The sequence below is a fragment of the Panulirus ornatus genome, chromosome 6 (assembly GCF_036320965.1).
Source record: "Panulirus ornatus isolate Po-2019 chromosome 6, ASM3632096v1, whole genome shotgun sequence".
Classification (NCBI taxonomy): Eukaryota; Metazoa; Arthropoda; class Malacostraca; order Decapoda; family Palinuridae; genus Panulirus; species Panulirus ornatus.
The window spans coordinates 48,876,428-48,901,714 of record NC_092229.1 but is presented as its reverse complement, the minus strand read 5'-3'; the positions used below and the strand labels follow the sequence as shown (position 1 = coordinate 48,901,714).

Here is a 25,287-nt window from a genome sequence, read left to right as displayed (position 1 = left end):
CTTGAGTACGATGGTACGATCCCTGAGCACGACGGTACGATTCATAAGTACGACGGTACGATCCATGGGTATGATAGCTGGCCCTCAGCCTAACCCTTAAAGGCCAAGTCGAAGGTTATGCCATCGTACCCAAGGGTCGTACCGTCGTACCCAAGGGTCGTACCGTCACACTCAAGGGTCGTACCGTCACACTCAAGGATCGTACCGTCACACTCAAGGGTCGTACCGTCACGCTCAAGGGTCGTACCGTCACACTCAAGGGTCGTACCGTCACGCTCAAGGGTCGTACCGTCGTGCTCAAGGGTCGTACCGTCGTGCTTAAGGGTCGTAACTTTGTGCTCAAGGGTCGAACCGTCGTACTCAAGGGTCGTACCGTCGTGCTCAAGGGTCGTACCGTCGTGCTTAAGGGTCGTACCGTCATACTCAAGGGTCGTACCGTCTTGCTTAAGGGTCGTAGAGTTGTGCTCAAGAGGTTAAAGCACAAGCAATCAAGGATGAATTTATACTAATACATGTATTGCACAAGTCTTGACTTTTTTTTTCTTTTTCTTTTTTCTTACCTTTAACTTGACCTTTGACCTTTGGTGATTTTTATATGCCATGATAGTTCACCTTCAAGAAAATTTTTTCAATCATTTTCCTCAAACTCACCACGTGTGCTAAATTTTCTCACCTCTTTAGCGAGACTAACCTCAAGTCTTCATAGACAGGGACTCGAAGCCCTAAATAACCCCGTCCACAAGACAGAAGCTTAACGTTAGACAGAAGCTTCGCGTCTTAGACAGATCCTAAACCCTTCCCCCGTCTCTCACATATGGAATCCTGGCCTCTTTACTGTCCATGAGACAGAGGGCTCCAACCTTTCACCGTCCATTAGACGGAACCCTAATCTCTTCATGGTCCATTAGACAGAGCGTACGTTAGAGTGAGTTCCCTCCCTTGACGTCAGTGAGTCTGTCTCCTGTCTACCCAGCGACGTCCCGTCTCAATATAGTCTGATATCCATTTCGAATCAGTTTTCGAACCAGAAGAAAAAAAAGAAAACGGGTCGAAAATCAGTCAAGAATATTACGACCTTCACTTCTCCTCCTCAGCTCACTGCGTTCTTAAGGTAAGAAAAAAAAAAAATTCCATGAAAAGATATTATTATTCCTTCTTTTTTGGGGCCCACAAAAATTGATAGGCTGCAGCTGCAAGCACTTTGAAGCCTCCCCACGCAAAGTTTTCCACGAATTCTAACGTCAGAGGACGATACACCGTAACGGCTTAACGAACCGCAAACCCTATCGACTCATGAGTTCCGAATCATTAGATAGGACACAACTCTATCCTGCTTGGGATCAAATACACATTTCTTTGATGTGAATGGTTTCCAGGGGAGCCGCCAGGAGGGTAGGTAAGTGGAGTTGGAGGTGGTGGTCGAACATTGTCTTGAAAGAGGGTTCAGGTGCTGGAAGGTAAGAAAGAGACTATCCGAATGTGTTCGAAGAGTTTCGTTTCTATGTCTTGTTTTTTTGGTGCGAGTTGAGTCAATATCTTATACACACACACACACACACACACGCACACAAGAGATGGGGGACGCCCCGCCCTCCCACGAGTGTAAAACTCGTCCCTCCCCATATAGCACAAATAACACAAACCCACACACCTACATAAGCACTGTACACATGAGTTCACGTTTTGCTTCACTCTCTATCATCAATGTTTTTTCTTGATTTCTTCTTCTGTTGATGATTTGTTCCCTTCTGCGCCACAGCACAGTACGCAAATTTGGCGTCAAGTCTGCGTTAAAAGGGAGGGGGGAGGAGGGGTTGTTTTGACGGTGAGGCAAGATTTGGAACGATGGTGGAACGTACATTAAGGGATGGGTTGTTTGGGGTTGATTTCATAGGGTTGTTGTTTGTGAGGATGGTCACATAGGTGAGGTCTGAGGTGGAGGGTTAGAGGTATGGACGTCTTGGGAAGGGGTTGTAAGTCTTCCACAATGTGTTGTATATCGGGATTTTTCTTTTCTTTCTCTCTTTTTTTTTTTTACAACTTGAGTGATGATCGCTTTCGTAACAACTTCCATGACGGTTTGTATTAGGACGCTGTTCACAACCCAGACTTGGCTTACAATAACATTCATATCAACAACTTCTATAACTATAGATTTCCATAAGAGTAAAAATCAGTTTTGATAAATAACTTTAGTTATAATAATCTCCTTACCGATAGCCATAATGTGAACTTCCATAACCATCATCATTTTCAGAAATCACAACTTCGGCTTCAACAACTCCCCATATCAAGTAGTTCCATTACTACAACTCCCAAAGTATATGCAACTACTGTAGCCTCCATTTCCTTTATCAAATTTATTCTATAACTAAACTTTCATGTCAGCATCTCTTCTAACAACACCCTCTTTGTACTAACAACTCACATACCCACAAACTTATCACAAAAACATCCAACAAGCTCAGAAATTACCAGAATAAATCTTACATAGATAACAACTTCTTCCACAACCCATTTTGATAGATTACCTTCTTGAAGACCAACCGTAGAGCATACATTGCCACAACCACATAGTGTATCCAAACATTGCCACAACCACATAGTGTATCCAAACATTGCCACAACCACATAGTGCATCCAAACATTGCCACAACCACGCCTGTACATAACCACAACTCCCTCAAATGACCTTTTTTTTGGAGAAATATTTCTTCAGTTCGTGTTACCAGCACCCATCACAACCCTAGAACAACCTGTGGATATATGGAACCGAGTGGAAATTCAATTTCCTTAGCGGTTTTTACACTACAGAACACGTATTGCAGTAGGGAAAAGAAAACGCGGGAGAGAGAGAGAGAGAGAGAGAGAGAGAGAGAGAGAGAGAGAGAGAGAGAGAGAGAGAGAGAGAGAGAGAGAGAAAAGTTACCTGGAGGCAAACACGTGAGAAATCCGAAGCCAGTGTGAATTGTACTCATCTGGAAATGAGCAGACGAAATGGAAATCTATGAAGAAAACGGGGTAATGGGGGGGAACAACCCGCCTCGATAGAAAACGATAGTCATGATATGCCTTAGGGTGTTTTGACACCAGGTCAGTGTGGACGTGATAGACAGTATAGTTACACCAGAAAAAGACTCACAAGCGCAAGAGAAAAGGTATATAAAGAAAACGGAGTGAGGTGGGACACGCATAATGAGTTAGGAAAAAAAGAAAATGAATTATGAATCAGTCTAGAACTGAGTGTGGGGACGGTGGCATGGAGGGTTCCCAGGTGTATACACAGACATCACGAGAACGTACAGAGAGAGAGAGAGAGAGAGAGAGAGAGAGAGAGAGAGAGAGAGAGAGAGGCAGACGGCCAACAAAAACTGGAACTGGGCTCACACACACACACACACACACACACACACACACACACACACACACACACACACACACAGACTCACACACACACACACACACACAGACTCACACACACACACACACACACACACACACACACACACACACACACACACAGTCTGGCAGACACGCCTCATTGACCTTTACGTTTTCTTAACAACCTAATTCCCAGACGGTGATGTCATGCCACAGGGTCATGACCTGTTTCCCTCCTGTGTGTGTGTGTGTGTGTGTGTGTGTGTGTGTGTGTGTGTGTGTGTGTGTGTGTGTGTGTGTGCGAGCGTGGGTCTATGTTTGTGTGTGTGTGTGTGTGTGTGTGTGTGTGTGTGTGTGTGAGTCTGTGTTTGTGTGTTTGTGTGTGTGTGTGTGTGTGTGTGTGTGTGTGTGTGTGTGTGTGTGTGTGTGTGTTGTTTCTTTGTGTTTGTTTGTTGTGTACGGGGAGGGAAGTTTTATCCTCGTCGGTCCATCCCTCATCTTTTAAACATTTTCCATTAAACTCTTGAAATTTATGTATGACTGCGGTAACTAATTCCTAAGTCATTCTCTCCCATGTATTCACCACTACAGTACTTTATCTCTACATCTTAAGAACAAGTCTCTGGCCAAATAGCCTCTCCATCCTATCTACGTAGAGCCCATTATCCAAACGCATTTAAGATGCTTATTCTACCTCAAGGCAATATGGCTTTTAATGATCATTTCAATCTATAATTTCAATTATTTTTTAGCTGTTCGATCCTCACACCTCGCCCTAAGAATGGTTCACTGTTTACGTCATTAATCTATTTCCAAAACTGAAAAGGTTATGAACACGTCACACTCCACTCGACCCTCTCTTCTCTTCTGCCACTGTGGAAACCCTGGGGCCTTTAGCCTATCGCTCTACCTCAGCCATCTATGATGCTCCTCCTCCTCCTCCTCTGGACCTTCTCTACTAGTTCTTTGTGTTTGTTAAGCTGTGCGGTGACCAAACTTGAGAAGCGTATTCGAGTTTTACCGTAATGTAGGATTGTGAAGGTCTTACCGTAACCATAGAATTGAATGTAATTCTGATATTGACCAGCAGAAGGTTCCTCTCCTTAAATGTTATCCTAATGTAGGATTCTGACGACAGTTTAGGGACGATTGTGATCCCAAAGCTCCCACACAGACACACACACACACACACACACACACACACACACACACACACACACACACACACACACACACACAGATGTTCTTGTGTGTGTGTGTGTGTGTGTGTGTGTGTGTGTGTGTGTGTGTGTGTGTCAAATGTACGTTTTTAGCCCCTTGAGCACGACAATACATCACTTAAAACGCGACGGTACAATCCATGGGCATGACGGCGTGACCCCTGACCTTTGACCTGACCTGAGGGTCACCCAGTCGTTCTCAGAGGGTCGAACTACGGCCAGAGGTAACGTGGTTACTTTATGCTACGTAGTTTATTCATGATAACGATTCTTATACATTCTCAGTTATCATTAGCGTCGGAGAGAAATAAATACACTTCATAAATCTAAACAAGTCTAAAGACTCGAACCCTGACTGCCAAAGAAGAGCAGGCGATTACCTTACCACTGGATCACAGATGTTAAGTCTCTCTTGTTCTCAGAGGCCCGGGTTCGACTCTCGGGCGCGCAAAGGGTAAAAGTTATTCAAGGTTGATTTCCACATGAGCATTCTATGTTCTGATAACACCTATGAGATCCTCCTCGTTCGATACTCGTAAATCTATACGTCGTTTTCTTTTTTTTTCTCTTTTTTTTTTTCCATGAACTTCACGCTTGCCTCATGATACGTTCCCACAACGTCCCCAAGGCTGTACATCCCCCCTCCCCCCCTCCCCCGACACCCCCACCCTCCTCCTCCTCTTCCTCCTCCTCCTCTCTTAACCACACGATGCCCTCGACGCGCCGGGAGGGAATGGGTCACCGCTGAGGACCGGCCGAAGAGAGATATTGTCGTGAGCGGGTCCGTGACACTAGGCGCGTCGGCAGACCACAGACGCGTCAGGAGGAGGGAAGCCAGGGAGGCTGTGGGAAGTGGCAGGAGGTACTGGCAGGAGGTGGCAAGAGGTGGTGGAAGGTGGCAGGAGGTAGTGGGAGGTGGCAGGAGGTAGTGGGGGGTGGCAGGAGGTAGTGGAAGGTGGCAGGAGGTAGTGGAAGGTGGCAGGAGGTAGTGAAGGTAGTTTGAGGTAGTGGCAGGAGGCAATGAGAGGTGGCAGAAGGTAGTGGCAGGTAGTGGAAGGACGTGAGGAAATGAGAGGTATGTACATGCCTTCCTGTCCCACTCCCCCCCCCCCCCCCACCAGGTATTGTCTTCCCCCACCCAACCCCCTTTCTCTTTTCTTTTTTATTGTGCTATTGTTTCCACGTTTTCTATATTGGTGCTCTCTCTCTCTCTCTCTCTCTCTCTCTCTCTCTCTCTCTCTCTCTCTCTCTCTCTCTCTCTCTCTCTCTCTCTCTCTCTCTCTCTCTCTCTTTCTCCATTTATCTATCTATCTCTTTCATGTCCACTATTCATTCACCAACCATCTACTTTATTCATCCTTATTCACAAAATACCATTCAGATCGAAACGTAATCGGCAAATTCATCATTTCCGATAACACTAGATTGACGTGGCGTTTGAGCCGATCACACAGCTGGACGTGAGTAAGATGAGTGAGTGCTATGTAGATACTCATCGTGGCTACTGACTCACAAGTGTGAGTCTTTTGTCACATTTTGAGTCGTGTGAGGAGTATTCATCTTTGAGTGTTTACATCTCTGATGAGACTCCCAGGGTAAATATATCTCTAATTTCATATCAGATTAACTGATTAATTATCGTTAATTGATGTCATAACAAATAACAGGTCATTAACCCTCTGACAGTCCGGTAGTGCACTATATGAATCAAACTGTTAATCCCTCGTTAATCCTCTTTTTTTGTGTGTGTCGAAGCGTGACCTTAATTCATACTCAACCAATCTTTTTATATAGATGTGGTCTTCAGATGGTATTTATCAGTTTAAATCTCAACATACATTTACTCTGTTCACATTTGTGCCAGAACAACTTCTATAACTCGTATCACAGAACCACGTGCGATAGAATGGTTGTACCATCAGGTATTATCCATCGAGCTTTTCATTCAACAAGGAGAGTTCTAGTTCAACTGCCATGTCTCTACATTTTCAACGTACCGTGAGAATACCTCTTGCACTTAATGGCATTCATGATCTACAAGAACAACACGTGAACACCGACAAAGAACATTAGAGAGAACATGAAGGCAGGCCACTAACACATACCTTGAGGGAAGGACAGAACACCACCCACCGAGGTCGGGAACTATGGTATATATAAACGTCGAATCAGATTGTGAGTCTAATTTATACCTACGCATTGTCTGGGTTCGAGTCTTACACCCGACACTTATAAATACTTCTTCCACTTCTAAACTTACTCGTCGTATTGATTTCTCTTCGTAATACTTCTGGGCGGAAGATCTAGTGGCACAAAGTACTCCATTCAAGACCAATATTGAAATTCAGAATCGACAAATTGGCGACTTGAGCATCACATTTTCTTCCTTTGCGTATATTCCGCCAGCTGCTCATCCCCGGGCGATGATTGGCTGACGAAACGTGACGTCGCGCCGAAAGGCCACGCCCTGCGTACGAAAGTGAAAGTTTGTTATGATGTTTGTGGCTTCGCCAGCCATTCAAAAGCCTTTATCCGTGAGTATTCCGGTGAGAGAGAGAGAGAGAGAGAGAGAGAGAGAGAGAGAGAGAGAGAGAGAGAGAGAGAGAGAGAGAGAGAGAGAGAGAGAGAGATTCAGTGTAAAGCAGACAGGATTAAATAAACGTGTGGCGGGACAAAGATGTCTAGCGTGTAGTTTGCCAAATTATTTTTCTTCCTCTCGGGCATTTCAGCGTACCAGAAGCTAGCTAGCCAGCCAGCCTGCCTTCCTTCATGCTTCCTTCAGGTTCAGACGGCTTCGAAGCTTCAAAAAACTTAGGCTTCGAAGCTTCAAAAAACTTAGGCTTCGAAGTTTTACTGAACCCACCCACCCACTTCAGTAGCCCAGAGGGAAGGAGGGAATTACGAACAAGGATGTTTGAAAACGTTGGTGGTGGTGGTGTTGGTGGTGGTGGTGTTGGTGGTGTTGGTGTTGGTGTTGGTGGTGAGAAACTGGTTAAGAAAAAAAAAAAGTGTGTGTTTCTTTTGTTCTTTTTTTTCTCTTAGAATCTGTTATTCAAGTCGTTTTCTTGTTGCCCTGAAGGAGGTCTAGTTTTGGTGGCTCGTGTCGTGTTATTTATCATTTCAAGAAGGAAGAAGAAAGAAAAGAAAAAAATTCCAAGTCAAAAACTGCTTTCTTCTTCTTCTTCTTCTTATTCTTCTTCTTCTTCTTCTTCTTCCTCTTCTTCTTCTTCTTCTTCTTCTTCTTCTTCCTCTTCCTCTTTGGCCAGTATTATTCAACAAGGCTTTCAGTCCTGGTTATAGATTAATGAAACTTTGTTTAAAGGAGAGAGAGAGAGAGAGAGAGAGAGAGAGAGAGAGAGAGAGAGAGAGAGAGAGAGAGAGAGAGAAACATTTCCTTTTTACATGTGGAATTAATATGTTTACGAAGGACGGGGCTGGCTATACCCGAACGAAGTGGGTGATGTATTCATCTGTCATAAAGTGAATTATGGTAATAGAAAAAAAACCATTACAACCCCTGTGTGTGTGTGTGTGTGTGTGTGTGTGTGTGTGGATCAGGCCCGTCCCCCCCCCCCCCCCTTCCCTTCTCCAGACCATTTCCTACGTCTCAGTCATATATAAGAATACTTTACTCCGCTGCTCATACCACATGAGACCAATATTCAGAGCCAGAGACAATTACACTGTGAGTGAATCACGATATATGAATAAGTATTTGAATCTTTGAGAGTGAGAGATATGTCTACGTCGAATAGTCGTTTCCAGATGTACTTTATTTAGCAGTGATGAAGGGGAGAAATATAGTAAGGAACGGTGTCTTGCTTGGTTCTCAATCTCGTCTTAATCCTGGGTTGAAAAGTGTTGTGGTTGTTGATGTTATCGACTCTAGTTTCGTGGAAATTAAAGATAAACCATCAAGATACAGGTAGGATTAGTTGACCGGCCTCCCCACCCATGGAACAGAGATCAACGCTAGATAACGTATCATACAGTAAACATACAATATACATAAGTGGTTTGGTCTCTTTATGCCGTTGTAATTGGTTGGGCCTTCGGCCTATCATCTACCGGGGTCATTCGGGGTCGTTAACGTCAAATTATAAACACCAATCAGAAAGTATCTTGGTGTGGATAGCTCCTCCTTCAGGTGGTGTGGATAGCTCCTCCTTCAGGTAGTGTGGATAGCTCCTCCTTCAGGTAGTGTGGATAGCTCCTCCTTCAGGTGGTGTGGATAGCTCCTCCTTCAGGTGGTGTGGATTCAGGTTCATAATAAACTTTTACCTTCTGATTGTTGGCTTGTACACACACACACACACACACACACACACACACACACACACACACACACACACACACACTTATATACGTATATATGTATGTGTATACCCAATCATCATCAACCAGCCCAAAGGAAAGGATGAACAGCTGGGTTGCCTGTGAGCCGACTGTCCAGTCCAGCATTCGAACCCTGGCTGGCGATCGTGCATCAAACCCATTCCCCCAGTGATGAAGTCAGCTCAGGTTAACAGAGGAGCTCGCTTGAAGCAAAGCAAGCCCGAGGCTATGTTGGCCATAGCTGGAGACCTAGTCCACCAGCTCCTCTCGTGGTTGAATCAGGAACCACAAAAGGTTCTCGAAGGTAAGGAGGAACTTGTGAGGAGTACTGCTGATTTTCATCCTCATCTCCTCACACTGTGTTGGGTTTGAAGGACGACGCATCATGATTTTAGATCCGTTTGGAGTCGCCCTCCTTCCGCCTCCATAGCCCCCATGCGTTGCTCGATGGCTGGAGCGAAGCCTCAAGGAGTCGTTCTTTTACGTATGAAATGACCAAGAGGGGATGAGAGATCGAGAGAAGCGAACCAGTAATGCTCAATGGCGTGAGTTAATGACAGACTTTTCCGTGGAGTGTATTCACAGATGCTGAGGGAGTATGTATAGAGAGAAAGAGAGAGAGAGAGAGAGAGAGAGAGAGAGAGAGAGAGAGAGAGAGAGAGAGAGAGATGTACAGAAAGCTTGAGGACATATGATATGTAATGATACCCACACGAATTACTTTATCTTTTCTTTTTTTTGATCTATCGTCCAAATGCATTATTTTTTTTTCTGTTAATGGTGAATACATGCGAGGCTGAGTCTGTGGTATTCTGTGGTTCTTGGAGAGTGACTCATTCTTACTCATTTCTATCCTCTAGTTTAATGATGAGGCCACAGGGACATATATATATATATATATATATATATATATATATATATATATATATATATATATATATATATATATATATATATATATACACTCAACAGTGAACTGGGATATGTATGTATATAAACTTAAAATGTGTATAACGAGGAAACATTTATCGTCCAGGGGAAGAGGAAGAGGAACGAATGTTTTTGTTTCGTATTATATTGAATCCAGGTTCCAGGCGACTGCAGATAAAGCTATGAATATTTTTCTTGACTGTTGCCTGGAAGAGTTTGGGAGGGAGGGAGGGAGGTGAGGGAGGGAGGGAGGGAGGGAGGAGGTGAGTGGAGAGTTGGCTGGAGGGAGGGAGGAGGTGAGGGGAGAGTTGGCTGGAGGGAGGGAGGGTTGGAGGAAGTGGTGCAATTGTTGCAGGGTTCATGTCAGTGCTTACTGGAGGGCAGTGGTTCGCAAATGAAATGTGTATATATATATATATATATATATATATATATATATATATATATATATATATATATACATGCGCCACAAGCACACAGAAGTGTAAAACATAGATACATAACCATCTCACGTTATCTAAAGCACTTCTGAAGCATTGTACTCTACTATCTCTCTCTTTCTCTCTCTCTCTCTCTCTCTCTCTCTCTCTCTCTCTCTCTCTCTCTCTCTCTCTCTCTAAGCTTCAAAGGCCTTGGTTTTGTAAGGTTCTGGCACTCCTCTCGTTTTGAGAGAGAGAGAGAGAGAGAGAGAGAGAGAGAGAGAGAGAAGGAGAGAGAGAAGGAGAGAGGGCTCCCTCCCTTTGACAAAGAAATATCCACTCAAAACTTCCTCAGAGATAAAATAAGCTGAAGAAAACATTTAGAAAAAAAAAATTTCTTTAAACATTGCACAGGTTTTCTTAATAAACATTTCCCTCGTGAGTCTAGCGAGCAGAAGGACGAAGGATGACTTATTCAAATGTAAATCTTTTGTGTGTGTATTAATTAACTGGAAGATATGTTGTCTGAAATATTTCTTTCCTTCAAAAGAACTTGTGGAGCTTCGCGTGTGTATTGTATATATATATATATATATATATATATATATATATATATATATATATATATATATATATATATATATATATATATATATTCGCCATTTCCCACGTTAGCGAGGTAGCGTTAAGAACAGAGGACTGAGCCGAAGAGGGGAAAATCCTCACTTGGCCCTCTTCTCTGTTCCTTCTTTTGGAAGAGTAAAAACTGAAGGGGAGGATTTCCAGCCCCCGCTCCCTCCCTCTTTAGTCGCCTTTTAAGACACACAGAATATATGTGGGAAGTATTCTTTCTCCCCTGTCCCAGGGATAATATATATATATATATATATATATATATATATATATATATATATATAGACACACACACACACACACACCACTGGAGCGCTGCTTTAGTAATGGTCTATTACAAGTTTAATTGCTGTAACAGCGGTACAGCGTAATCTTCATGAACAGCCTTTGCATTATCCAACGTGTGGGGATCATCATGCACACACGTCCCACCATCAGCTACGCTGTAGTGTCAAACAATTCGGTTGTAAATAACATGAAGCAACGCGTAGTAAATAGCAATGACATTCAAGAACTTTGTTGGTCGCATGTCGCTACGCGCGCCCTCTGCCCTCGACGCTGAATGTTGAATTGGGTGGTTTAGTCAAGGAGGATCCTGTTAGCTAACAGCTGCCATGACCGCTAGATAATTCCACTGTCGTAGTATGAATGTAGCGATTGTAACAGGACTATTGACTTGAAGTGGGATGTCTTTACAGGAAACTCTTTCTAATGGGGGGAATCATTCATGAACTGTGAATGGGACAGTCGTGTTTTATCATTTCTTGTTCTTCTTCTTGAAGAATATCTTCAATTCACTAATATAGTGTGAGTTTCTCTTGCTTTCTATATATTTTTCATTACCTGATATTGATAATGACGGGTGAAGAGGACATTTTCTTGATAGGATTAATATCGTAGGATCATTTCTGCTATGATCAATGATCAATCTCAACATCTTTGAATTTTTGGATTATAGTCTCTGTATCCTGTAGTTCTATATGACATCCTAGTCTACACAAATTCCTTTTTTCTTGTCTGGTCAGACTGCAAACACCCTCACTTTTCGTCTGTATTCTATATACTATGATTTTTCCTTACCATCATACATTCCTCTTTATCTTCACAACGACTTTCCATGATTTAGTCTCCCCCCTGTAGAAGCATTCCATGTTCTATTGCATGAATATGGAATAACCAAACAACATCTATGATCAAAACGTCGACAATATTTTCTACTCTGATTCAAAATATGGCCAACTTTACAAGTACAGAAGTTGGCTTTGGGTATCTTGTTCTTAAATCTATTCCTAAGTACTGTAAGATTTTCTTCCTATGTCATTTCTTCCTCAACCTTTACCAATCCTGTGTCAAAGTTCACGATAGGGGTGACCTAAGTTCCTTTCCTTTTGCCGTGTGGGTTTTCTGTTCATGCAATAACCTCGCTTAGTTCATACTCGTGTTTCAGAGATCTCATATTAACCTAAATAAAGTCGGTTTTCTATGAAATTTCCCTTTTGGGTTATATTTTCCAACAAATTAATTCCTTGGATATATTTTCCAGCCAATTACCTCTTTGGTTATATTTTCCCACAATTTTTCCTCTAGGTTATATTTTTCAGCAAATTACTTCCTGGATATATTTTCCAACCAGTTAACTCCTTGGGTTATATTTTCACATCCATTTTTTTTCTCTGTTATATTTTCACAATGGAAAACTCTCTTTACACATCTCGAGTGTAAGGGAAAAAAATATTAAGAGAGTTCTTGGTAGATTACATAGTGAAGGCGAGAGAGCAAGACGTGTGGGGGGAATGTTGGAGCTGCTGGATCGAGAGCAGAACACTGGACGACCACACAAGACATGATTACGATGTCTACCCTGAGGCGAGGAGTAGATGAAAGTCTGATGATAAAGAAGAAAAGAAGAATAAGAAGGAAAAGAGGGAGAAGAAGAAGAAGAGAAGAAGAAAGAAGAAGAGAGAGGAGAAGAAGAAGAAGAGAAGAAGGAGAAGAAGAAGTAAGAAGAAGAAAGGAGAAGAAGAAAAGAAGAAGGAGAAGAAGGAGAAGAAGAATAAAAAGTAGCAGAGTGTTAGAAGATAGATAGAAAAGAGATAGAAATGAGGAAGAAAAGAAGAGAAGAATATAGAAGGAACAAACTAGGAATAGAAATACGGAATAGAACAGTAAGGAAACAGATAATTGTTTCTTAGTTATATTCTTACACAAATTACTTTCTTGGTTATATTTTGCCTCAAATTATTGTTGGTTATATTTTCCCATATATTACCTTCTTGACTATATTTCCTCACAGATTGTTTCCTTGGCTACATTTTCCCCCCACAAATTATCTCCTCGGTTATATTTTCCCACGATTTACCTCCTTGGTATTCTATTTTCCCACAAAGTACAGAGAGAGAGAGAGAGAGAGAGAGAGAGAGAGAGAGAGAGAGAGAGAGAGAGGAAAACTCTCTTTACACATCTCGAGTGTAAGGGGAAAAAAAATATTAAGAGAGTTCTTGGTAGATTACATAGTGAAGTGCGAGAGAGCAAGACGTGTGTGGGGGGAATGTTGGAGCTGCTGGATCGAGAGCAGAACACTGGACGACCACACAAGACATGATTACGATGTCTACCCTGAGGCGAGGAGTAGATGAAAGTCTGATGATAAAGAAGAAAAGAAGAATAAGAAGGAAAAGAGGGAGAAGAAGAAGAAGGAGAAGAAGAAGAAGGAGAAGAAGGAGAAGAAGAAGTAGAAGAAGAAGAGGGAGAAGAAGAAGAAGAAGAAGAAGAAGAAGAAGAAGAAGAAGGAGAAGAAGAAGTAGAGGAAGAAGAGGGAGAAGAAGAAGAAGAAGAAGAAGAGGAAGAGGAAGAAGAAGAGGAAGAAGAAGAAGAAGAAGAAGAAGAAGAAGAAGAAGAAGGAGAAGAAGAAGTAGAAGAAGAAGAAGAGGGAGAAGAAGAAGAAGAAGAAGAAGAAGAGGAAGAGGAAGAAGAAGAGGAAGAAGAAGAAGAAGAAGAAGAAGAAGAAGAAGGAGAAGAGGAAGAAGAAGAGGTAGAAGAAGAAGAAGAAGAAGAAGAGAGAGAGAGAGAGAGAGAGAGAGAGAGAGAGAGAGAGAGAGAGAGAGAGAGAGAGAGACCACAGTACGCAAAACAAAACGAGGAAAGGGGAAAAAATGGAGTGTGTGTGTGTGTGTGTGTGTGTGTGTGTGTGTGTGTGTGTGTGTGTGTGTGTGTGTGTTGTATTTTCTCAAACTTTGCTCAAGTTTCTTCTCAAGTGTCTGCCTTTGTACCTCCCGTGGAAGCAGGCCACTGAGTATACATTTTCATTTTCATTCTAATGAAGTGAGAAACGCGCAAGGGGAAGGAGGAAGAAACGAAAAAAAAAAAAAGAAAATGGTGATATTGTTTTCGTTCGCACAGTAATACTTCAAGGGGGCACTTCGTCTTTTTCTCGTGGGGTAACAGTGTCTGCTCTTAAGAAACATTGTTTAGCCACGTTTTTCCCCATCCTGGAGTCTGTCTTGACTCATATCGTGTCTATTCCTTTTTCCTTCTTTTTTTGCGCAAAGTTGATTCTTGGTTCCCTCTTCCTCCTCTTCCTCCTCAAGTATTCAAGTTGGCTGCGTGTAACACGGGTGCATCTTATGCCATGTTGAAATGACCTTCACTGGGAGTAATATTTGCATGTATATATGCGGCCCCGGGAGTCCCTTCTAGGTTTATGAGGCTTCTGCAGCACTCAGGAAACAGGCCACGTCCACCAGTCGGGAACGTGCGTCATAAAGTGTTGTGTTGTCGCCTGTGTGTGTGTGTCTGTGTGTGTGTGTCTGTGTGTAGAGAGTGCTGGCCATTCGAGTAGTAAATGCTCAGTGTCTTCTTTATGGTAGTTGCAAGCATCATGGGTATTTGGATGTGTTGCAACGATGTTTTTAGTGTTGCAGTAATGGGTGTTGGTTGTCTAGGGAGTGTAGTTTCTGATGGGTGTCTGTTTGGTGGGTTGGAGGTCAAAATTAAATTGGAATGTCAGTTGTTTACTGCTTGGTTCAGAATGTATGCGTTTTCTCTGTGTTATATTTGTTAGAGGTGGAAGGATGAGAGTGGAGGTTTCTGGAATATGAGGGAGGAGTGAGTAAGCTTTCCATTTCCACTTGAGGAGGTGGAAGGATGAGAGTGGAGGTTTCTGGAATATGAGGGAGTGAGTAAGCTTTCCATTTCCACTTAAGGAGGTGGAAGGATGAGAGTGGAGGTTTCTGGAATATGAGGGAGGAGTGAGTAAGCTTTCCATTACCACATGAGGATTTGTTGGTCATTTATACTGTGTTTTGGGTAAGGCAAAGTCTGGTCATTCCGCATAGACCCCGAGCGCCGAGCATGTTGAAGTGGGAATATACTGTTGGTCCATCGTGAAGGTGTTGAGTGTCGGTAGAATCACAGACAGTCACGTCACCAGCAATGATTTTGATCCTGATTACCTCAAAGCAATGTCATGCTAAGACTGGAACCTTGGGAGCCAAGTTAGCATCTCTGAGATAATCCAGATGAAGTCTCTTTTATATTTGTGGGAGCAGTGATGGTGGACCACTTGCTTATACCACTGTATCTTTAAAGGTAAATATCAGACCACTTCAGTCTTGCAGATATACGACGAGGCAAAATGGTCATCTCGTTATGTATACCTGTATACCCTGTATACCTCTTTACCTGTATTCAGTGAGTGGGCAACACACACCCTCGGGTGTTGTCCATAGCTGCAAATGGGTGAACGTTAGCGAGGCGGAAATGTATCTCTTCTCGACGAGTTTCGACAACGTCTCCTTCAGTAGACAAGTTCTCCCCTCCCAGGGAAGACGCTGTCGAAGGTACTTAAGACCAGTGCATTCCTGGCTGTTGCTGTCTGTATTCGTCTCCAGTAAACCCAAGACGATCTGGGTGGATCTTTTCCTACGTAGCATTTAGGAAAGCAATTAATTAGCTCTCAAGATACTGCTCAAACTGGTAGACTATGGTTAACATGCGAAAATGATCGTAGGGGAATATAGCTAATGGTGTTCGTTAAAACTCTGAATACTGATGGCTATACACATATTGATCTATAATGCATAGACAGGTGTATATCCTCCTTAGACGCATTTTGAAAATTTAGATTGAAATTGATCTTTTTTTTTTCTATGAGACAGTTGTCTGTTTTTATCTTGTAATATAGTAACGTTAAATCTTTAATTATTCTAGTTATCTCATATGATAATGGGAATAAAAGGGGATATTATTAAGGCTGTACACTGATATGAATATACAGTGTTCCACTGATATGAATATGCAGCGTTCCACTGATATGAATATACAGTGTTCCAGTGGCCGAGGGATGTTTTCCACTGCAATAGTCTATTGACCAACACTTGGTCCATCTCCTTATCTGAGGGAGAGGTCTGGTGAGGCGGGGAGATAAGATCTCACACTCCCACTGTAGTGGAGGGCGGGAGGAAGGGGGGAAGTTGGACGTTATCTCCCCACACCCCACACCACACCACCCCTCGCCTCTCCAATATCCAGACTCACTCCCTTTCCCCTGAAGTGTCCTAAGGCTGTAGTTACGGGCTCAATAGCGCTGACCTCGTTACACTTAGTGTCGTGTGGACCTGGGGCGACCTGATGCCAGCGAATTCCACCCCCGCCAAGCGTCGAGTGTGCTGGGGTTGGAATTTTGGTGAAGTCTCGTTACCTTCTGCCTGGCAGTGGCGGCGGCGGCGGAGGAGGTGGTCAAGGACTGTAATTCTAACCTCGCTGCTGTAGCCTGGGAAGGCCATACGCGTAGCGATCGTCCTGTTGCTTGGCGCGCGCGCGCCTGTGTTGTTAGCCTCTGGGCTTACAGGGCTTTCCTTGATGTGGATACTGCGAACTGGAGCGCCAAAGAGGACCCGCTGCCACGCGAGCGACCCTCTGCATTAAGTTATGATTCTCCGGAGGCCTGACATGGATGCGCTCCCCTTCCCTCCCTTTTTGTGTGCCTGTGTGTGGTTATATTTGTATTAACTGTGAGAGTGGAGTGAGGGCGAGCAGTCCTCTCTCCTCCTCCCTGGAGTGAGGGCGAGCTGCCCTCTCCTTCCCTGGAGTGAGGGCGAGCAGTCCTCTCTCCTCCTCCCTGGAGTGAGAGCGAGCAGTCCTCTCCTTCCCTGGAGTGAGGGCGAGCAGTCCTCTCTCCTCCTCCCTGGAGTGAGAGCGAGCAGTCCTCTCCTCCTCCCTGGAGTGAGGGCGAGCAGTCCTCTCCTTCCCTGGAGTGAGGGCGAGCTGCCCTCTCCTTCCCTGGAGTGAGGGCGAGCTGCCCTCTCCTTCCCTGGAGTGAGGGCGAGCAGTCCTCTCCTCCTCCCTGGAGTGAGGGCGAGCAGCCCTCTCTCCTCCTCCCTAGAGTGAGGGCGGGCAGTCGCAGTCGTCCTCTCCTCCTCTCCCCGCCAGTACACACACACACACACACACACACACACACACACACACACATACACTTACAGTCGGCTGTATACGAACCCCGTGGGAGTAGATATGCTAATGATTTCCACCAGCAATGATGGTCGTATCTTTGCGACCCGCGCTTTGTATTGTCCTCCATGAATACTCATGGTCCTCGTCTGGGTGGACTGTTGTGGAGGCTCCACACTGGCTCATGGTCCACTCCACGTCTGGGTGGATTGTTGTGGAGGCTCCACACTGGCTCATGGTCCTCCACGTCTGGGTGGACTGTTGTGGAGGCTCCACACTGGCTCATGGTCCACTCCACGTCTGGGTGGATTGTTGTGGAGGATCCACACTGGCTCATGGTCCTCTCCACGTCTGGGTGGATTGTTGTGGAGGATCCACACTGGCTCATGGTCCACTCCACGTCTGGGTGGATTGTTGTGGAGGCTCCACACTGGCTCATGTTCCTCCACGTCTGGGTGGATTGTTGTGGAGGATCCACACGTCTGGGTGGACTGTTGTGGAGGATCCACACTGGCTCATAATCCACATCTGGGTGGAGTTGAAGCGGCCACTCCACACTGATCTATCTTCTTAAACCAATTAATTAATTACTGATGACGACATGAACAAGCAGCTTCGAAACGACCCTAGTGGTTTGTTGCTGAGAAAGATGTTTTATGTGTTTCAAATCACACATATTTAACCTTCCTTATAGCACTGAGGTTTAACGTTAAAACCAGTTTATTTCATGCGCTTAGAAACTTCTCCAAACATTAGATGATTTTTCATTTGATGAAACTAGATAGATAATGATGATCCATACCATCAGTATACATGCACTCCATCTTTTGTTTTCTAAGAAGAAAACATTGTTCTTGGGGTATTTTTGCAGTTTACACCACACACAAGTTACGAAATTTGTTATATGCCATTGATAGATGTATTTTGTAAAAAAAACTCAGGCTAGAAACAGTCCCCCAAGTAGGTTTGATTAGGTTATATTCAAATTAGGTTAGGTTAGATTAGGTTAGGTTAGGTCAGGTTAAAGATAAGTTAATGTTAGGTCAGGTTTGGTTAGGTTAGGTTAGGTTAGGTCAGGTTAAAGATAGGTTAAAGTTAGGTCAGGTTTGGTTAGGTTAGGTTAGGTTAGGTCAGGTTAAAGATAGGTTAAAGTTAGGTCAGGTTTGGTTAGGCTTGGTTAGGTTAAGCTAGGTTTGGTCGGGTTAAAGTTAGGTTAAAGTTACGTTAGATTAGATTAGGTTAGATATGGTCAGGTTAGGTTAGGTTAGGTTAGGTTAGGTTAGGTTAAAGATAGGTTCAAGTTAGGTCAGGTTTGGTTAGGTTTGGTTGGGTTAGGCTAGGTTTGGTCGGGTTAAAGTTAGGTTAAAGTTAGATTAGATTAGATTAGATTAGGTTAGATATGGTCAGGCTAGGTTAGGCTAGGTTAGGTTAGGTTAGGTTAAATTAGGCTAGGTTTGGTCGGGTTAATGTCAGGTTAAAGTTGGATTAGATTAAATTAGATTAGGTTAGGTTAGGTTAGGTTAGGTTAGGTTAGGTTAGGTTAGGTTAGGCTAGGTTTGGTCGGGTTAATGTTAGGTTAAAGTTGGATTAGATTAAATTAGATTAGGTTAGATATGCTCAGGCTAGGTTAGGCTAGGTTAGGTTAGGTTAGGTTAGGTTAGGCTAGGTTTGGTCGGGTTAGAGTTAGGTTAAAGTTACGTTAGATTAGATTAGATTAGGTTAGATATGGTCAGGCTAAGTTAGGTTCGTCAAATTTGGAGGTATACTAAATTTCTGTGGGGACGGAAACAGTAAACTAACCAATCTTAGCTTTGCATCCGGATACTTCTATATAATTCATCACTTTAATTATCATGGCGTGATGATTATCAATTATATACTGCAAGGATTGCCTCCTTACACGAGCTGTTCTTCCGTAATGACCAAACGATCGTTAGATACTCTAGGTTGTCTGAGATGACTTCTTCAGAGAGAGAGAGAGAGAGAGAGAGAGAGATAGTCTATCATGGCCGAGAAACTCATTAACGGTCGCGCTAATTAGCGATGCTTGAGGAATTCGTATAACTTTGGAGAGATAAGTTATCATCACCGTACACACACACACACACACACACACACACACACACTCACACACACACACACACACACACACACACACACACACACACACACACACACACACACACACACACACACACACACAAATGGGTCTCTGAGGTGTAATGGTTAGCATTACTGACCATGAGTCAACACGGGACTGCTCTAGGTCGGGTCTGCGTGGGTTCGTAGCCTTGACGCAAAATAGTTTGCCCACAACCAGCCCATGCATTCATCCTCACGTCGGGACTGGTCGATGAATGGGTATCTGGCTCAGGCTTGTGTGTGTGTATGTGTGTGTGTGTGTGTGTGTGTGTGTGTGTGTGTGTGTGTGTATGTGTGTGTGTGTGTGTGTGTGTGTGTGTGTGTGTGTGAATAACTGCAAGATCATGTTCTGATCCAGCAATTTGGATTAATATAAAGACTCAATCAAAAAAAAAAAAATGATTTACCTTGAATTATATTCAATACAGGATGGTTCAAACTCCGAACAAAAGAGAGAGAGAGAGAAAAAAAAGGGGTTTACTTTTAACTCGCTATTGATGAACGTCCTCTCGAACGAAGCGAGAATTTCAAAGTCGAGGGAGAAAAAAATGATCACATGAAAAACTTTCATTAAAGGCCAGTTCCATCGGTGCATGAATGAATGAGGCGAGAGTATGATAACTTAATCTGATGGAGATATAACATATGCTCCTCTTCCCTCCTCCTCCTCCTCTCTCCTCCTCTTCCTCCTCCCCCCTCCTCTTCCTCTTCCTCCTCCCTCCTCCTCCTCCTCCTCCTCCTCCTGGCATTATTATGAGTGTCAGTTCTCATGACCTTTTAGTTATGTGTATAAAGTAAATGCCAGTGAATTGATATGCCACTCCTTCACTGTCAGATACATGTACTGTATCTTTAAAGAGGATGTTCATTACTGCATAATGACACGACTGGTAACTGCAGTTGATTATATATATATATATATATATATATATATATATATATATATATATATATATATATATATATATATATATATATATATATATACCTGAGGATAGGGGAGAAAGAATACTTCCCACGTATTCCCTGCGTGTCGTAGAAGGCGACTAAAAGGGGAGGAAGCGGGGGGGGCTTGAAATCCTCCCCTCTCATTATTTTCTTTTAATTTCCCAAAAGATGGAACAGAGAAGGGGGCCAAATGAGGATATTCCCTCAAAGGCCCAGTTCTCTGTTCTTAACGCTACCTCGCTAACGCGGAAAATGGCGAATAGTTTGAAAGAAAGAAAAGAAAGATATATATATATATATATATATATATATATATATATATATATATATATATATATATATATATATATATATATATTAGAAGGAAGTAATCTCCGAGTGATAATAACATTAATTTCCAGAATATTTGTGGTTTTTGATTAAGTTGTATGAATATGCTTATGTAAGACAGTAAAGAGAGATCAAAAGATTGGGGGCCCCTCGAATGTAGAACCCCCCCTCACCAACACCCCAGGTATAAATAGGTAATTAAATACACGAATACTCAAGCTGGCTCTTGACCTGTGAGTTATGAGCGACCCCTCTCATTCCTCTTTCCTCATACCTCACTCACTCTGGCATATCTCCGTTATTGCTTGCTTTGCGCCTACGAGAGAGAGAGTATTTATCGACATACCTGGGACTTCCAATCATAATACTAGCGCGTAGCGCTCACTGCAGGAAGAGAGATAGATAGATAGATAGATAGATAGAGAGAGAGAGAGAGAGAGAGAGAGAGAGAGAGAGAGAGAGAGAGAGAGAGAGAGAGAGAGAGCATAGCTACCGCTGCTGACGACCGCCTCACCAACGTAAACTTACGTTATGGTCGTAGTGATGGCCGCTTCAATGACCGGGAATATACACCCCCCAAGACATGCCTCCAACGGCCCATCATATACGATTATGCATATATGAATTTGGAAGGTGAAATTGCGGAGTTTTACCGTTTGCTGGTGTTTGAATTTCCATCGAGGATATTGCAACTGGATATTCATATCCTGTGAGGTGTGTAATGATAATTACGAGGACCCAAGATAAAGACGAAGGCTAAAAAGGAAGTCAGAGAGAATATTAAACTGTTTTTTGTCTATTTTACCTAAATGTAAACATACTTTGTATCTGATGTTTGCAAGATCTTTATAGATCCATCGGCGATTCGAACCTTTTGTTCACCAGCAAGATCAACGACAGACACACCTGACATCACACTCTCACACTGATGTACTCACACTGAGGCTCTCACACTGAGGTGCTCACACTGAGGCTCTCACACTGAGGTGCTCACAGTGAGGTAATCACACTGAGGTACTCACACTGAGGCTCTCACACTGAGGTTCTCACACTGAAGTACTCAGATTTCGAGTGATCATGGCCTAAACGTGCAGGAGGGTGAAAGGCGTGCACGGGGTAGGGCGCATTGGAATGATGTGGTACACAGGGGTCGACATTCTATCAGTGGACTGAACTAGGGCATGTGAAGCGTCTGGGGTAAACCATGGAAAGGTTTGTGGGGCATGGATGTGGGTAGAGAGCTGTGGTTTCGGTGTATTACACATGAGAGATAAAAAATGAATTTGAGCGAATGCGGTCTTCCATCACCTATTCCTGGCGCTCCTACCCTAACGCGGGTAACGGCAATCAAGTATGAGATCAAAGAAATACATAAATATATGTAACGTTAATTAGATGGCCTTAATTAGGGCTTCAGTTGCTCATGGTGTCTCAGCTAAGATAAAGATGAATCATTTATTCACGTTTAGTTCAGTGCCTCATCAAGACACGAGACATAAACTGGTTTTAGTCTAATCCTGTCCGGTGGTGGCGGTATTGGTTTGTGGTGGTTGGTTTGTGGCAGAAGTGGTTCGTGGTGGTGGTGGTTTGTGATGGTGGTGGTTTGTGATGGTGGTGGTTTGTGATGGTCGTGGTTTGTGGTGTTGGTGGTTTGTGGTGTTGGTGGTTTGTGGTGGTCTTGGTTTGTGGTGGTGGTGGTTTGTGGTGGTCTTGGTTTGTGGTGTTCGTGGTTTGTGGTGGTGGTGGTTTGTGTTTTGTGGTGGTGGTGGTTTGTGGTTTGTGGTGGTGGTGGTTTGTGGTTTGTGGTGGTGGAGGTTTGTGGAAGCGATGGTGTTGGTGTGTGATGGTGAAGGGCCAGGCATGACACTCTCCTTGTGGTGTTGCACAGAAAAACAGGTAAACATATGACAATAGATAAAGTCATTGTGTTGTGGTACACCAGGTCTTGAGGAGAAGGTATGAGCCAGATCGGCTCAAGGCAGTAGACTGCATCAGTAATTGTACATCCAGGACCATCAGCATCATCTGTACATTTAAGATAATATATATTTGCTTCTTTTCTTCTGCGTCTAAACTCTAGCATTTCCCCTCCCTTCCCTTGCATGTTTGCCCGCCCCGCTAACACCTGCATGCCAATGTACCAAGCGTTATGGGTGTCTTGCTAAAGAAAACTGGGGTGTGAGAGGCGGCACCATTCTAGAAAAAAAGAAAAAAGAAAAGAAAATGGGGTGGTGCTGTCCTCCGGTTGGTGGCTTGTCGTCTACTGCCATAGATAGATAGATCGATCGATCGATAGATAGATAGATAGATAGAGAGAGAGAGAGAGAGAAAGAGAGAGAGAGAGAGAGAGAGAGAGAGAGAGAGAGAGAGAGAGAGAGAGAGAGAGAGAGAGAGAGGTGGGTGTCTTCCACAGGAGAGGGTGAGACAGTGAGCCCACAGGTTTCCCTGTGACATGAGATATTCCTGTCACATGACGTGCCTCCTGTTAAATGACATGCATCTGTGACATGCCATCATGCTTCTGTGATATGACATGCATCTGTGACATGCCATCATGCTTCTGTAATGTGACATGCATCTGTGACATGCCATTATGCTTCTGTGATATGACATGCATCTGTGACATGCCATTATGCTTCTGTGATATGACATGCATCTGTGACATGCCATTATGCTTCTGTCATATGGCATGTATCTGTGACATGACAAGCATCTGTGACAGGACACGTTGCTGTGACAAAACGCTCATTTGTGACATGACAGCTGATTTGGATGACTGTCATGCTCGGATGCGATGACTGTCATGTTCCTATGACATGACTGTCATGCTTCTGTGACAACTGGGTTACTGTCTCTTGTTGTTACTTTCTCTTGTTACATCTTGACTGGTTGACTGTCACAACCTGACCACAGGCACACCACCACACACCTGTAACCTGACCACAACCACACCACCACACACCTGTAACCTGACCACAACCACACCACCACACACCTGTAACCTGACCACAACCACACCACCACACACCTGCAACCTGACCACAACCACACCACCACACACCTGTAACCTGACCACAACCACACCACCACACACCTGTAACCTCACCACAACCACACCACCACACACCTGTAACCTCACCACAACCACACCACCACACCCCTGTAACCTGACCACCCACCACACTACCACACAACCCTCTCATCCACAACACTACCACACAACCCTCTCATCCACCACACTACCACACAACCCTCTCATCCACCACACTACCACACAACCCTCTCATCCACCACACTACCACACAACCCTCTCATCCACCACACGACCACACAACCCTCTCATCCACCACACTACCACACAACCCTCTCATCCACCACACTACCACACAACCCCTCTCATCCACCACACCACCACACAACCCTCTCATCCACCACACTACCACACAACCCTCTCATCCACCACACCACCACACAACCCTCTCATCCACCACACTACCACACAACCCTCTCATCCACCACACTACCACACAACCCTCTCATCCACCACACTACCACACAACCCTCTCATCCACCACACTAACCACACTGTTGCAGAGTCTTCAAAATATTGGCTATGTTTTTTCCCACTTGACCTTTGTTGCTGCAGACGTCCAAGTGATTTCAGTGCAGACCTAAGCACTGATCTTATATCCCTTGCAATATATGGATGTGCGTCAGGCTCACTCCCGTAGAGGTCAGAGGTCAGAGGTCACCTATACGAGCTTTTTCAGTCCAGCTTAGCTCACCAAAATCCTCAAAGATGATACAAGATGGCAATGTTCATGATAGATAAGAGACTTGTAGGGCTGAGAATCCCGGGAGATAAATGGAAGATAAGGAATCGATTTGTTAACCTTCTTGCACTGTCTCCTTGCATCACACACACACACACACACACACACACACACACACACACACACGAACTTTTATGAGTTTTTGTATGTATTGACTGTTTGTAATGCAGGTGCAGAGGTAAACCAATTTCGTGTACCCTGAATTCTTACAAGGTCTAATAGGCTGAATTCTGTTTACCCTGCAAAAAGAATTTGGGTTTCTGGAGCGGGCACTACTTTTTTGAAGAAAGGTTGTCATTAGGCTCCGCATATTTACATTTGTGAAGGAATGTCCCTGATTATATTGAATAAAAGATAATGAAGTTAGGGAAGAGATGTGAACTAATTTCTAACGAATATAATGTAGGAGAAGAATTGTAAATTACAGACAAAACAGGGCACTACTTGAAAAAAATGACGTCATTAGGCCCCGCATATTGACATTCGATAATGAAACTTACCAGATTGCTATGAGTCAAAAAATTAGTGATAATTAGGGAGAGCTAGAAACTAATGAACAGCTGACGAAATATATAAGAATTATAGATTTCAGAGAGAACAGGACGAAGACCTTTCTAAAGTAGGTCAAACTATAATTAGACGTTAAACACAAGATGTCGTAATTGT

At 43.6% G+C, this 25,287-nt stretch overlaps 1 protein-coding gene across 1 annotated transcript in view; it reads right to left on the bottom strand.

The window, feature by feature from the left end:
• LOC139749208 (uncharacterized) overlaps positions 1 to 6,745 on the bottom strand; it is an 89,158-nt gene extending 82,413 nt beyond the window's left edge. The window contains exon 1 of the mRNA XM_071662895.1: positions 6,707 to 6,745. The gene's annotated coding sequence lies outside the window, so the exon portion shown is untranslated. The remainder of the gene's footprint in view (positions 1 to 6,706) is intronic.
• Positions 6,746 to 25,287: the final 18,542 nt, after the last annotated feature.